Source organism: Apteryx mantelli, chromosome 2 (genome assembly GCF_036417845.1).
Source record: "Apteryx mantelli isolate bAptMan1 chromosome 2, bAptMan1.hap1, whole genome shotgun sequence".
NCBI classification, from domain to species: domain Eukaryota; kingdom Metazoa; phylum Chordata; class Aves; order Apterygiformes; family Apterygidae; genus Apteryx; species Apteryx mantelli.
The window spans coordinates 37,754,974-37,761,296 of NC_089979.1; positions in this window are offsets into that span (position 1 = coordinate 37,754,974).

Genomic DNA, 6,323 nt, shown 5'->3' on the forward strand with positions numbered 1-6,323 from the left:
CTCAGAAAAATTTAACACCTGCACCTATTAATGAAGGAAAATAGATGTGAATGAAAATGCAATGTTCTCCTGTAGTAATCCAATTTGACCTCTCCCCAACTTTCTCCTTAGGGATTCCCACTCCCTTCCACTAGTTCCAGGACTGCAGTCTTGGCTTCACTCTGACTTTGAACCAGGTGTGTTTTGTGAGTGACTTAGCTTTGTAGCTTTGTAGCTCTGATACTGCCTACAAACAGCAGAGTGCTCCTGTGGCAGGTGGGTTTTGCCAACTAGACTGTTTCCAAACCAGAAGTCCCATTGGAGCTTCCAAGCTCCTAAATCCAGGTGTAGCTCCATCTTGGAGTGAGACCAAGATACAAACCAGGATTGTTCCTTCTTTTGTATCCTGAGGGAGGGAAACAGGCTGGATAAGCCCAGCAGAGTCTGTGATGTATCCTGACTGAACCCACTGGAACCCAGGTACCCATAAGCCACTTTAGCTGTAGTCAAAGAGATGTTTGCTGGGGCAGCAGTGAGTAGCATTTCGTCCAGTGGAAACACTGGAGTTTAGCTAAGCGGCTGTAGTTAAGTTACTTCTGTCATAAGTCCTCTGACATGCTGCAACTTGCATTTCATATGACTGGTCTTCAGGATTCCTGTCACCTCCTGAAGCACTCAGAATGATTTCCCTGGTTTCTCTGAAATGCCTTGATTAAAATATGTTTAGACAATGTAATGCAGCTACCCAGTTGGCATGTAGCATCGGATTAGCCATACCCCAAAGGGCTGGATTTAGCTGTCTGTCCTATGTCTGGCTGGAACCAGTGTCAAATTTGTTAGAGAAAGGATGTCACTGAAGCGGAGACAGGGCAACCTACCCTTCATGCCAGTCCTTGTCTTGATTCCTGATACAAGATGCTTTGTGCAACTTCTTATTTTCAGCAAAGATCTTTCCACTGCCTCGAACAAGAGAAGAATTAGGCCATTGCTGAGGACTTTTGAAAATCCCACCTGTGGCTTTGTCAGGAAGTGACTCATTGTGACGGTGTGCTCCTTCCCCCCCACTGATGTGCTCTCTCCCCCTCAACCTGACCTCCCTGTAAACAGCACGTATGTAGGGGCTAGTTGAGCATGCGCTAACTAAGGCCCGTCTAGTATGCAAATATGACTATGAGTCAATCATCTCCCCCCCATAAATAGGGGGCAGCCTGGAGCCCCTTGAGCTCTCCTGCACGGCAGCAGGCTGCACTGCAGAACCTCCCCTTGAGCAGGGACGCCTCTCAAGGTTACTCCTCGAGGTTGAGAGATTCCTTACCTGCGACAGATCCTCGGTAAGTGATTAATAGCATGCTGAACTTTTGCGAACTTCATGAAACTTTGTTGAGTTATATCTCTGACTAATTGCGCACATAATCCCTTAGACATAAATCGTTGACCAAGTCTGGGACTAGGACTGGATCCAGCTGCACCTAGGCTCCTCTCCAAAGGAGTTTAGAAAGCAAGGGGGTCCAGTCTGAACCTTGTGACTCAACAGGAGGGTCTCCGTTGCACACGCATCTGACCCTGTCCTTCATGCAGTAAATAACTGAGAGAACCTTGCCAATTGAACCTTGTTAAATAATTCTTATTTACGATTGAACTTTGTTAAGTCACTGTCTTACTGCAATAAACGTAGTGCTGCTTCCCTCTTATGAGTGAAGTGCATAACTCCTTTTGCGACACCCATCCATTATGAATTAAAGAAAAAAAAACAGAAGACTGGAAATTTAATAGTCTAAATACTGTTGAGTTATAAAAGCTAACCTTTACTGTATTGCTGAGAAAGGAAGAGTGTAGATAGCAAAATATATCTTCAAGTGTTTTGTACTTTCTTTGCCAATGCCAATCTAAGAACTGGAGAGGGAAAGACCAGGGAAAAGCCTAAGGAAACAATCTTGACAGAACTCTAGCTAATAATTCTTTTAGGCTTTATATTTCAGCTCTGTTCTCCAGTGTTTGTCATATTCACACAGAGGCTGGGGAATTATTCCTCTCTCTTCAAGTTTTCTTTTCCCCGTTTACATGTATTGATTTTCTCTTCTGTTTTTTGATATGCTTGAAATTAACACTGAGTTCTTATCCCAAAACCTCAGCACCTTTGACCCCCACACCGCCACCTTTTGCCAGTTGAGGGTTTACGGGGCAACACTGTTGAATCCTGCCAGAGGTTATAAATCCTGGAACAGCAGCGGCTGATCTGAAATAGCCAAGGAGGCTAAGGGAGAGGGAACAAAATACTGCAAGGTATATCTCCAGGGGCTGTACTTAGGGCTTTGCTGTAGGAGGCACTGGGTACAACTTGCAGGGAGCTGATTGCTCCTTTCCAGGGTGGTCACTATCCCACCAGGTGCTCCACAATAAACATTCAATAATGCTGTGGCAGCTGCTGAGTTGCAATGGCTGTTTGTGACACCACTCATAATTATCTTCCCCTTACCATCTGTTGATTTTACGGCTAGCTTGCCTTTTGCTTTCCACTTAGGTTTAGATTTTTGAGGCCTGGAGCCATTCTCTCTAGTAGAAATGTAGACAATGAATACTGACAATACATTTGGAGGCCTGGGAACTCTCTGACTTCCACTGGGTCTTTGACAGAGGACAAGCACTGCGATTTGTCCATTTGCTTTTAGATCTGACCAAAGATATGACTTTCAGATCAGAAAGATCCTTGTGAAAGAGTCTGACATGAACGCAAGACTCTAGGGTGGCAGGTACAGGACAGACGGGCTTAGTAAGATTTTCAGCGGCTCCTTTTCCATGACATCTGGAGAGCTGCAGGCAGTAGCAGTATTGTGTAGTAACATAGTATTATATATAGCAGGCATAATATAAAATGAATGAGTGTTTCTTTAGGAGTGAACAAATGAGTTGTAATCCCAAATCCAGAGAATTCTGAGCTGAGAGCATGCTGTGAAACTGTTAAAGAAATATGTCTGCTGTAAATGGCATCACAGGCTTTCTTTAAAACCAAATGTTTGATAGATTTGGGCCTTTATCTGATTTCAGATACAGAATATATATCACAGTTTATCCTGTAAAAGCAGCTGCTAAGCCTGGCCACATGTACACACAGCTGCCGATTTTACAACACATGCAGTGATAGGCACCTGAGAAACAGAGATCAGTAAAAAATTTATAATGTGTTCTTGACACCACAGACTGTGAAGAGAATTTAAAGTGAATAGAGCTAGTTAAAGTATAAATGCAAGTGAATGTGGGACTCTTAGCTAATAGCCACAGCATCTTTGGTCCTCCCAAAGTAAGTAAGGAAGCAACAATGCAATTTTTTCTGGAGAGCTCATTAACACTAATGGTATTATGATATCAAGCAGGTTGAAGGATGAACTTCAAAAGAGCGACCAGTAAAGGTGAGTGAGAGGCAGTGCAGTTTTCTTGCCTGGAAGTAGGATGGAAAATTCAAAACTGTTCTCAGATTAGAAATCCCAAGATATTTCCTTTTGGAAACTGTGGTTTCCAAAATAAAATGTGCTCCTTGGGATCTCAACCAGTTTGTCTGTAGGAGTGAAATAAAGCTGGGCGCCCTAGAAACTGCTGACTACGGTCTGTGTGATGCCTGTGTATCCCACCGGCAACACAACCAGTGGACGAATGGTATCCCTGCCTACCCCTTTTTTTTGGTCAACTCAGCAGGAGACAGATTGGTTTTGGGATGCAGCTACCAGGCCTCCAGACCTCCTAGTGCCAGGATTAGGTTAGCTGATCTCTGTGGGCACAGACACCCAGGTGCTGGAGCATCCCTGGTGAAGGGTATCCCTGAGTGTCACAGGTTTCTGGCTCCCAAGATCTAGGATTCTGAGCTTGGGCCACTGAGAGTAGCTAGACACCTGGAAAAAAACAGGCCAGCCCCGTCTGTCTGTCTGTCTTGCCAGCCCTTCAGAACCTGTCAGAAGCTGGTTAAAATAATGCAGACTGACTTTGATGATCTAGCTAATTCTGGTAAATGACAGAACTGAGAAATTTTCTTCCCAGCTCTACTTTCCAGTGCAGTTTTAAGGCCCTACATGTAGCTGTCCAGTGGTTCTGAGGAAGAAGAGAATATTAACAAAATTTTTGTAATGATTTAGGTTTTATTTAGGATAGGCACATTCACAGTAAAAATAGAAGTGTTCAGGATATTTAGTATAAAAATTAGAATTCTATTTAGAAAGATTCATGGATCTATGAGTCTCATTGTTTGCCATGCTACAGGTTACTATAGGGAATAATGCTGTTCATTGCAAATCGATGCAGACAAATAGAAACCAACACAAGGCCTAACTGAAGAAATACTACAGACCATCTTCTAACAGAAAATTCAAGCACCAGAATGCCACTGAAATGATGGCTGCCTAGATATCTAAGTAGGTCTAAAAATGCCAGCTTGAGAACCTATTGGAGTTTTTAGTAGCAGGCTTTTTGCTGAGGTGGCTAGCTAAACTGGATTATTAAGGACATTGAACTCTAGAGAAGAATGAAAATTACTTTTGATTAAAGGTGATCTAAATGGAGGACTTTCATTTTAAGTCCTTTGAACTGCAGGTATGGATTAAGGTCATGTTTGAAAAAATCAGATTCTGCTGCTGCAGTTTTGGCTTTGTTTCAAATGACAAACCCAAGTGCAGCTAACTTTCAGTTCTGTGGTCCTGTAGGAATGGCAAGTGTGAGTTCAAACTCTAGCAGTGATTGCCCATGACACCCAAAGCAGGAAGGACGGGCTGGCTGGCTCACCTCCAACCTTGCCTAATGGATATTCTCTGCAACCAGTCAGTCCTAACATGGGGACAAGCTCAATTTTTTGTTAGGCTCCATTATTTATAAAAAGGTAGATACCTCTCCAGGCACAGTAAATACCATGAACTAAAGCATAAGATCAATCAGTTAAAACAAGCCAAATTTGCACATGCTTAATTTATACGGAGACAACAGAGAATAGTCCATGTTCTGTTCCCCCCAGAGCCTTTCTCAAGGATATGACAGAAGGAAATTGACCCTTACATACTTGCTAAGGCTCCAGAAAGTGAAATATTAGACCTTATATTTTTATCCCTTTCCATAATTTCAGCAGAGTTATGAGATGGCTTTGTTTGTGTGCTTTTATTGGTATTTCCTTGTCTCAGGAATATACATCAAATTTTATTCTACAGATAGTGCCATGAACTCATTCTTCTTGGATCTCCCAACTTTTTTTAAATAATTAAAGATGCTGCTATTTATTCTATTAAAGAACATGCTAGACATTTTTAGCTCCTACTTTTAATACTTCTGGTTTGCAGTTCAATGAGAAGTTAATTCTGCTTATTGATGAAATTTATGTTGGGTACTTAGTCCTTCACTGTGAAGAAAGTGGTCTTAGATATGAATTGCTGTTTTGGTTCAATCACACTTTTATTTGTTTCAAGTTTTTTGTTTCTTTCTTTTTGCACACATTGGTTAACTGGGTTAATTGACTTTGTTCTGACATATGATATTCCTTACAGATAACCAGTTTTCTCTCATCTATGGATAAAAATTGGATCTCTTTCAACCCTAAGGGATATTTGAACTAATGCATTTGATAGCAGGAGTGGATTTTAGGTGCTGAGAATTTGCACAGTATACTTTATTGAAGCAGAAACCATATAAAAACTATTGTTATTAGGAGGCACAGAAGGGACATTTCTTGTGGACCCCTGGAAAGCCTGTGGAAGACAGTGTCTGTTTGAAGGTGATAGAAAAATAGCTTTCAATGCTTTTTAAAGTTTTAAGGCAATTTAAGAAAATATTGCAGTCCTTAAACACATTCTAGCAAGCCTGGAAGGCCACAGCAGAGGATATTCAAGAGTTAAATGTGTCTCTCCCCCTACCTGCTTTGTGTTTGCTGTGCAGAGCAGGTTAAGGGAGGAGCTGTGTTAAGGGAAAAAACCTGTCTCTACTGCAGCAATGCTCCATGGGAATGCTCTGGAGGAATTGTTCTGCTTGACTGAAATGGAAGACAACTGTGTTTTGGGAGGAGGAAATGGATGAGCAGTTTCCTTCTGGAGACACAGCGAACTGAGGGGAAGCATGTATCTTGGCTGATTCTCCTTTTTTTCCTGAAGAAAAGGATGATTTGCAAGTTGCATTGCCAAGACAATATGATCTCAGTATGGAAGCACTGCCTGTCTTTCATTCTGGACTGATCAGCTTTGGATCTAAGGCAACCAATTCTTTTTAAAGACAGGAGAGAAATAGAGAAAAATTATGAGGGGAAAGAAAAAGAAACCCCCTACAGTACCCCACACTTGTGCTACTTGCATGGTGACCATGGCTCTGCAGCCCATCCCAGA